This window comes from Crocodylus siamensis, chromosome 15, assembly GCF_052110815.1.
Source record: "Crocodylus siamensis isolate JL-2025a chromosome 15, ASM5211081v1, whole genome shotgun sequence".
NCBI lineage: Eukaryota > Metazoa > Chordata > Crocodylia > Crocodylidae > Crocodylus > Crocodylus siamensis.
In genome coordinates, this window is record NC_143409.1 from 5,466 (window position 1) to 14,503 (window position 9,038).

At 57.6% G+C, this 9,038-nt stretch overlaps 1 long non-coding RNA gene across 1 annotated transcript; it reads right to left on the bottom strand.

The window, feature by feature from the left end:
* Positions 1-265: 265 nt before the first annotated feature.
* Positions 266-5,633, bottom strand: LOC149851936 (uncharacterized). Its single transcript, XR_016439408.1, has 4 exons — positions 4,172-5,633; positions 1,554-3,869; positions 1,375-1,459; positions 266-1,187 (listed from the first exon to the last, which is right to left on the bottom strand). It is a non-coding gene; the product is annotated as an uncharacterized LOC149851936 (long non-coding RNA).
* Positions 5,634-9,038: the final 3,405 nt, after the last annotated feature.

A 9,038-nucleotide genomic window follows, 5' to 3' on the forward strand; every position in this document is an offset into this window, starting at 1 on the left:
AGGGATGACTTGGGTAGAGATGGCTTAAAGCCTGCGGCCACCGCATTAAACAGCCAAGGGGGACCACAGCTGGACTTAAGGGACTCCTGAAAATCTTGAGGCAACTAGGGATCCACAGTCATTCTTCTTGCGAGGCAACAAGTGCATCAGCCCCCTGCCACGGCCCAGCCCACTAGAGAAAAAGCCCCCACACCATGCCCTCAGAAATAGCAACTTGTACTAAAGGCAATCAGAGGTCTGAAACACACTCGGAAGCTCATGAGTTTCCTGAGCATTTTATTTTTATTGGGACCATGTTTTGAGAAAAGGGGAAGTTGAACTTCAGGTTATACCCAAGCACCACACCTTTACTATACCTTATTTTTTAATCTTTTATATAAATCTGGACCAATTTTACTACAGTACATTTACAGTTGTAAAGCAATGACTGGGAACCACATTACAGTCTTTTACCATTTGTAAATGTACTCTGTGTAGAAGAGTACTGACCACAAGGTGGAACGTTTTTTAGACCATTTATTGTTGACTGTGTACATCTTAGGCCCACTTGCTCCTACTGGTTTAACACTGACCACACCAACTACCTTGAGGATCGTTTGGACAGAGGATGAGCTCTTCATCCCCATGGAGCTGGAGTTTAAAACACTTTCAAGACACCTATGGAGCCTTAACTTACAGACACAAACCAACTGCACCACAAATAGCCTCAAAATTGGCCCCACAAGCTCCAGCCTAAGCAAGCTACAGCCGAGCCACAAACCGAACCGAGCACAAACCTGCACTTCTACGCTGACACCGAGAACCGCTCCACAATCCGACCGAGGAAAACCTACACGCTGCCTTCAACCACATCTATTCTGATCCACTGCTTAACTGGCCAAGCCAAACCACCTGCAAAACCCTCACCTGCTCCATATCAATACGTACAACTAGCACAATGCCTCAACCTCCTTACACACAATTGGGGCCAACCCAAGACTGTGTACGTGGTGCAACTTGAAGCGTGCGGCTGCTGGCTCCTAATGGGTGTTGGAAAGCGTAGAGATGCACTCAACAGTCTCCCTCTGTACTTATCTAAGCAGACATTAAACATTCCCCACCCTCCTGCCCACCCCAACCCACGCTTCTTGTTCCCGAGCTTTCTTCCGCTGCTTCCGTTCCTTCTTCTCCAGCTGCCCTTCAGGGACCTGCAATAGTTCACAAAACAGAAGCGGAGGCAGCTGGCAATGAATGGCACACCCTGCTAGAAGACTGTACCTCCTAGTGCTCATTATACACTCGAGCATGATGTCCTTTAAAAACAGGAGGGTTCTGACATATCTCCAGTTAACTAAATGACGAATACCCACCCCGTCTTCACTGAAACTCTCTTACCTTTGCCTCTGGGCTGCCCGGCATGGTTTTCTGCCCTGGTTATCAGTTAACTCCTATTTGTTTGTCGTCTTCTCCGCTCCTCCCTCTAGGGGCAGAAGGAACGAGACAAATGGGATGTCAGTCAGCATGGTGGAAGATGCGTCCGCAGACCCCAACTTCTCTCCCTCTTTTCCCCTTACCTGGACCTGTGGCCACTGTCCTTTGTCCGTGGAGATGGGGGAGGCAGACATCCGCGGGCTCGGAGACAGACATCTTGGCAAGCCAGAAGCCGAGTGCGATGGGCCAGGACTCTGGACAGAGCTGCTAGGGCGGCACCATGAACGGTGACCACAAACACCAAAAACCCCGCTTACGGGCCGGTGCTCCCTGCACACAGCTGGTGGCTGGGACGTGAAGCCCAGAGAAAACCTGCAAAGACCTGAATGCCAGCTGGCAGGTACCTCAGGCGGTCTCAATCAGGCGTCAAAATTACCCTGTGCCCAGAGGACATAAGGACCACAACTTCAGCCTTGTGTCATCGAAGCCACAGAGCCCAAAGGACTAAACGAAGTCTCCTCCCCCAGGGTCAGAGCAGGTGGGGGCGCAGCCCTGTTTACAGGGTGCGGGGAGAGGCCCTCTCAATAGTGGCAAGAGCAGCAGAACAGAGGAGCAGAGACCTGGACCTGAGTTACAGGGAGGTCACGAAGCCTCGGGGTGCCAACGCACTGCAACCTTCCCTGTAGCCCGTGGGTGTCGTCTCTGGCCAACCTCACCCACTGGAACCGGATCCAGAAGACCAAGGAGACCTGGACCCTGGTTACAGACTGCAGGCCGGGGGCGGGGGCGCAGGAGAACGACTGGCCAAGTGCCAGGGCACCTCGTCTCCAGGGACTCGGGCAGGGAATACACAGCCTGCCCCCAGGAAGGGTGGCAGGAACTCTTCACGTGAGCTACCAAGTGGCCAAAGGTATATGCTGGCCACCCAAGAGGGGGCCTAAGACCCGTACCCTGAGAGACAGGGAGGTCACGTGCCCAAAATTCCTGGGGGGGTGGCCTAATGCCCCCCGAAGCCAGAAGTCATGGAAATCTATGCCGGTGCTTAACCCCCTGGGTTAGAACGGGGGAGGAGAAGGCTACGAGGTCGCATCTTGCCCCTTTCCAGCACTGGGAAGGAAATAAAATACGCTGCAGCAGTTTTAACAACAAAAAGAAAATAACAAACGCTTTCATTCCCAGGCGCTCCTCTCCCTCGCTCGCCACACTCAGCCAGGGGAAAAAGTGTTCCCAGGCCAGAAAGCAGCTCCATGCCGCAAACCGCTTCTCCTCGAGCCTTACGCTGCACAATCCTCCTCCGCTCCCAGGGGGCAAGATGGCCGAGACCAGCACCCTCGTTACGGGGCACGGCCCGTCTGGCTAGCCAGGCTGCCCACAAGGGGCAAAAGGGAAAGGCCCAGAGCCCTGCTTACAGGGGGGTCCGCAGGTCTGCACAACCTAGCCCTCCACCAAGAGACGTGGGACTCGCACCCTCCTTACAGGGCACGGTCCGTCTCACCAGCCAGGCTGCCCACAAGGGGCAAAAGGGCCCAGAGCCCTGCTTAGAGGGAGGGCCCAGTTAGCCAAAGGAAAGATCTCTCACCAAAGGCACATTGAGACCTGCACCCTGCTTACAGGGTGGTCCACTGCTGTGCACAACCTAGCCCTCCTACAGGATGCACGGGACCTGCACCCTCAGTACAGGGTGGCCCCGGGGTCCAGACGTGGTGTACCAGGCACTGATGCAGGACGAGGGACAGATGCCTGGACGCAGGGATCGGAGAGGAGGCCACAGGCTCCAACCCAGCCACGGGAGGGTCATCAGGCTCCAGGTTGTAAAGAGCTTGCTGTCACCAGCGAGACTCGGCTCCCGTCTGCTAGGCCGTGCTGCTGCACAACGCGGCAGGCCGCTCTGTCTCTCTCCGGCCAGCGGCAGGAGGCTGCGCCCACCCTGCTGACAGAGGCACGTCTCCGACCGGCTGGCAATAGCAGTGGACTCGGACTCCCAGTTACAGGATGTCCAGCGCTACACACGTAGGTATCGCCTGTCCTCACGTGTTAGGAGGCGGCACGCTCCCCGCTTACGGGAGGCTGCGCCATTGGCAGTCAATTTTGGCAGCCGGGCTGGGCCCCGATTACAGGGCAGCCACGCTGCACAGGCCCACCAACCAGATCCACGGCCCTTTACAAACGAGGGAATGGCAACACGCGCCTTGCTTACAGGGCTGTCCACCTTCCACCCCACTGCTGAAGTGCAACAGCTTCGAGGGCAGAGCCCCATTTCTGAGTGACAGGGAGCTCACCCAAAGGCTCACGCAGTCAAGCCAAAATGTGGCTAAGACATGATCGAGACCCAAAAGCAGGGAGGTGGCTCTGTCCGGAGTCCCTTTCCTTCTCACCCCGTTTCTCTGGCTGGCTTTTCTCCTGCCTCGCCTCTCCCCCGCTGCTTGCCCGTGCGCTTCTCCTTCCTGTTGCTGCGAGGCCTGCAAGGAGAGCGAGCGAGAGCGGCTGTAAGTGAAGAGAGCCGGAGGAGGCGTCCTGCAGCTTGAACTTCTCCTTCCCCCCAGCATGCTGCGGAAACCTGCACCTTTCCCTGCCTCCCGGGGCAATCCCTCTGGCCAACTTTGCCAAATCGCCTCCGATGAGTAATCATAAAGGCAAGAAACCTGGAGCTTTAAACCCAGGAAATCCCACCATCCCAAGCCCCCAAGGCTCACAAATCCCAGGGTGTACCACTTAGTGGTGGAGCCCAAGGAGCGGACATTTTGTGTTAAAATTGTCTTACCTCTGCCTCGATATGCTGGCCTCATTTTCTTCCCTCCTAGTCAGCTCGCTCTCTCTCATCTGCCATCTTGTCTGCTTGTCCTTCCGGGGGTGATGTGCACGGACCCCCAAGGGGGACCTGCTTTGCAGGATTTGGGGCTGCAGCCTCAGGTGGCCAGTCCAGTCTCCAACACTTGACTCCCAGAGAGCCAAGTCAAGCGATGTCTGCCACTAATCCCTTTACAGCAAGGGATTCAGCCTCCTGGGTGACCTGCTCAGAGGCACTCAGCATGCAGTGATTTCAAGGGAGCCACTGCCGACATGAAAGTGGAGCGGCAGATGGGGAAAACTTGGAGGTGAAACAACAGGAGAGGAAAGGAGAAACAGCGCAGCGGGGAGGGATGAACTTGGAGGTGAAAGGCACCAGGCACCAAGGCGGTGGGTGGCACAGCAATTTTATTAGTCCATTAAAATACCAGGCAGCTCATGCCTGCTTTTCTGTTGTCTTCTCTGCTTCTCTGTTTTGGCAGCAACCAATGTGCCCTGCTCCCCGACGGCCTTGCGAGGGCACAAGCCCCCTCAAGTGACCGTCAGTGCTTGACCGCCCATAGAGCTAGACAGCACCACACCTAGCCCAGGCTGGGGGGGTGACAGGCTGTCAGTGCTTGACCCTTTTGCGAGCAGGGCAGCACCACACCGCAGCTCGGCAAGATGACCCCCAGAGCAGGCAACGGAGACCTCCCGGCCCTTGCCTGCTGCAGCCCCAAAAGCCGCCTTAAGGAGGGGCCGCGGGCAGAGCCCTCCGGACCTTGCCCGCTGCCCCGCCCGAAAGGCGCCTTAAGGAAGACACTCCAGAGGCTCGGACCTTCCCCGCCGCCGACCCAAATGGCACCTTAAGGGAGCACAGCGGGGGCCTACGGACCTTGCCGCTGCTCACCCAAATGACACCTTGAGGGAAGGCCGCGGGGGCCCTCCGGCCCCCCTCGCTGCTCACCCGAACGATGCCTTAAGACGGGACCGCGGGCAGAGACAAACCCACCCTGCCCGCTACCTCCCCAAATGACACCGTACGGGCGCACCGGAAATGGCTTCGGACCTGAGGCTCCGCCCCCCGAAGGACGCCTTATGGGAAGCACTGCGGCCGAGGCCCCGGGACCTCGCCCGCCGCCCCCCGAATGGCGCCTTCAGGCAAGGCACGGAGACGTGCAAGCCTGGCCGCTGCCCGCGCCCCGGGTCACCGGTGCTTGACAGGCACTACGAGCCGCGCAGCACCCACGTGGCTCGGGAAGTCACTCCCCACAGCCTGACACCGCCGGAAAGGGCCGTGGGTCCCCAGCAACAGCAGCCCAAGTGCTGCCCCGCCCCCTACTCCGGCAGAGCAGCTGCAGGAAGCTCCGCCTCACCCCGTCCGGGCGCCGGCTCTTCAGGGCGCTTCCGGGGTTACCGCTCCCCCCGGCTGGCCAGCTCCACTTTTTTTTTTTCTTTTTTTTTCGCACGCGGCCTTTTATCCCTGCAGGAGGCCCGCCCCCGATTGACAATGGACCAATAGGGAAGCCCGAGGGGGTCAGTCCCCCTCAGAGCCCCTTGGTCCTCTCGCCCCCGGTCAGGGCGGGCAAGTCTTCCTCCTGCCGTCTCCTCATTGGTGGAGAGGGAAATGCCTCCGCCAATCTGCGTACCGGCGAGCCCCGGCCAGCCAGCCACGTGCGCTGTCGGCCGTCCTGCGGGCTGGGCCCGGGTCCTTTTCCCGGCGCCTCCGGCGAGCGGAGAGCAGCTGCGCGGTGCCCGCTTTCCCCGCAGCAGGGCGGTGCCCTCGAGCCGTGCGCTTCACGGCGGGGCGGGGCGGGGCGGGGCTCGTCGTGGGGCCGGAGGAGCAGGCGAGACGAGCCCTCGCGCGGGATGGTTTGTGTGGAGAGCAGGGGTTGGCCTAGATGACCCCGAGCGAGATCCCCTTCACGTCAGCCGACTACGGGATTTTCACGAGAATCCGGGCTCCCGGCCCGCCCCTCCTCTCGCCCGGCCTTTCCCGGCGCCGGGTCCGGGAACGCCTGGCTCAGGCACCGCGGCAGCTTTGAACGCACGGGGCTGCTTCTCGGCGCCCCCCGCCCCTTCTCCGCGCCGCCAGCACCCGCCGCAGCTCGGGCGGGAGACGCGGAGCCTGAGCCCCCCGCTGCGCCCCGTTTGCAGCCGCCCGGCCCCGGGGCCACGACTCCGGCCAGGCAGACTCGGCCCCACCGCAAGATCCCCCTTTGCCGCGCAAGAATGCCACCAGATCCGCCCGTCCCACTGACCACACACCACCGGTTTTCCACCGCTCACCATTTTTCCACACTTTTTTCCCACAAAAAGCTCCCAAGTCGCTGCACATAATCAGCCACCCCTGTTCCACGCACAGTTCCCAAATCAGCACACCGCTTCCAACAACCAGCAGCATAGCCCCGCACGCATTTCCGCACCATGTTCCTGCAGGAGCACACAAAATCCTCTGGCACCACAACCGGGGCTGGTGGAGGATGAGCAGACAGGCCTCATCCATGACTGCACCTTCATCAGCAGGTGAGGCCCCTGCCAAGGGGCCCCTTCTGCTCTGCTGCCAGTTCCAGCACCTGGGAAGAGTGCCCGACTGCAGCCGGTGTCAGACGTCCTCCTGCAGCAACTGGGACCCAAGCGCTGGGCCCTGCCATCACACTTACAGTCGCGCATGTGAGGGCAGAGCCCCGGGACATGAGAGTCACAGCTGGGCCGTGGGCACGGGTCCTCTGCTCCACCCCACAGGAGAGCCAGTGGCAGAGGCTGCTGGGAAGGGCTCTCAGCTGGGCCCTGCTGCCCTCGCTGATGGCTGCAGGGCCAGGGCAGCTGTGAGGGGAGCAGAACGGAGTCAGCTACAACAGAGCAGCCCTTCGGGGAGGCTTTGGGGCCAGCCGTCGGGTTGCAACCGCGCACACCCACTGCATTCTGCTCGCTCTTGGCCACGGGCAGATTGCGCTGCTTTCGCCATCAGGCTTGTCCGAGAGCCAGAGCGCAGGGCATTGGGTCCATGGACTGCTCTGTTCCCTGGCACCTTGGTTGTAGTACCTGGGAATCAGGCACATACAGAGAGAGGCTCCTGCTGCGGGATCTCAGCAATAAGCAAGGAGAGGAGTTATCCAGCTGGCTGGGGAGGGCAGAGGGCAGGGCAGGCTAGAGCAGGATGGTGACAGCATGTCCCTGCACCAGAAGCAGGTTTCCAGGAGGGCCAAGGAATGATCCTTGAGGATCCTTCCCATCTGGCAGGGGTCAGGGAGAGTACAGAGGAGCCTATAAGGAGATCAGGCAACAAGGGCTTGTGCCAGGGGCCTGCTCAGGGCCTAGAAATGGCACTCGTGCATGCAAAGTGGTGCAGGCTGGCCCCAGTGGCCAGGCACCTGCTCCCTGCACACATGCCTCTCCCCTCTGCCGGCAGGTGGCCCCACTCATTGGCTGGCATCACAGTCTCCCAGTCCTGCCTGCGCTAGCCCTTCACCTCAATGGCCGTGAGCCGGGGTCCCTCGGCAGAGAAGCAGGCATCACAGTGCTGTGACTACACAGGCCGCAGGGAAGAGGGTGACTACTCCAAGCGCCTGCACGCCAACAACACCGCCCGTGTGATCTACACTGCCCTGCTGGTGAGTGGGCACTGTGCCAGGGAGGTCATGGGCCCTGCTTTTTCCCAGGGCAATGGAGAAGTCTGAAAGCATGGCCCCTGGCTGGCAGGTGGAACAGTTATTGCAGCGTCTGTCCTTGGAGCTGGGCCATGTGTGCCACAATTCAATTGGCGATGGGCACGCGCCGTGGCTCTTGGGCTCACACTGACTGCTCATGTGTCGCCATGTTACGCCCCCCCCCGCTCCGTAGATGCCCATCAATGCTTCCAATGCCCTGACTCTGGCTCACCAGCTGCTTGTGGACACAGCTGTAGCTGCCACCTTCTCTGACATGATGGATGTCATCTACAAGGCCCAGGCCAGGGTGCTTAAAAATCAATGTTTTGGGTTTTTTTAACAATAATTTAAAAAATGGATTTTTTAATTTAAAATTGGTTTTAAAAACAATTTAAAATTCATCAATAAACTACTAAATTTCTCTCATTTAAAAAAGGCAGTTATAATTAAATATCATCACAAACATGCTAAACCTACGCTTAGAATTAATTGCTGTCATAGTCACACACATTGAGTTACCTACCAAATCAAACATGGGCACTCATTTCAATTTTTCATCTCATGAAAATAGCTCTAGTCTGTCTGTCCAGCCTAACTATCAGCTCTTGCTTCTTGAAACTTCTAGGCTTTCAGTTTCTATTTCTCAGCACACTAAAGTGACATGTGCAAAGACACAGGCTGGATAGGAATGTTGTTGTTTCGTGCTTACGTGACGGTGGAGCTGGGCCAAGCAAGGCAGAGGAGTTAGTTAAGACACTGTCTCAAAACAGAGAGACAGTATAAGAAAGGACAGAGGCAGAGTAGAAAGGAACAGTGGAGTGGACTAGAAAGAAGAAGGGGAGACATAATTCAGTAGTACACACACAGCTTCCTATATTGCTGCACACATTTGACACAGAAAAACTGTCATGGCTTCTGGGTGTAAGAGAGACCCTATCTGGGAATATTTTGAAGAATTCCTTCCCCGAGGAAAAAAGGAAAACGTGTCAAGTGGAAACGGTGCAAGAAGGACATGCAGGGCCTAGTTGCAAAAGAATGAAACATCCTAATGAAAAGTGCTTATCGGCCAGTGCCAGTGAGTTCAATGGGACTTACTCCAAAATTAAATGCACTCTAAGTGCAGTCAGTCTTTGTTTTTTTGGTCGTTTGGAATCAGATGTGCATCCTTGCTTAAAAAAAATGTAAATGATTAACTGAATAATAGAGCAAGAA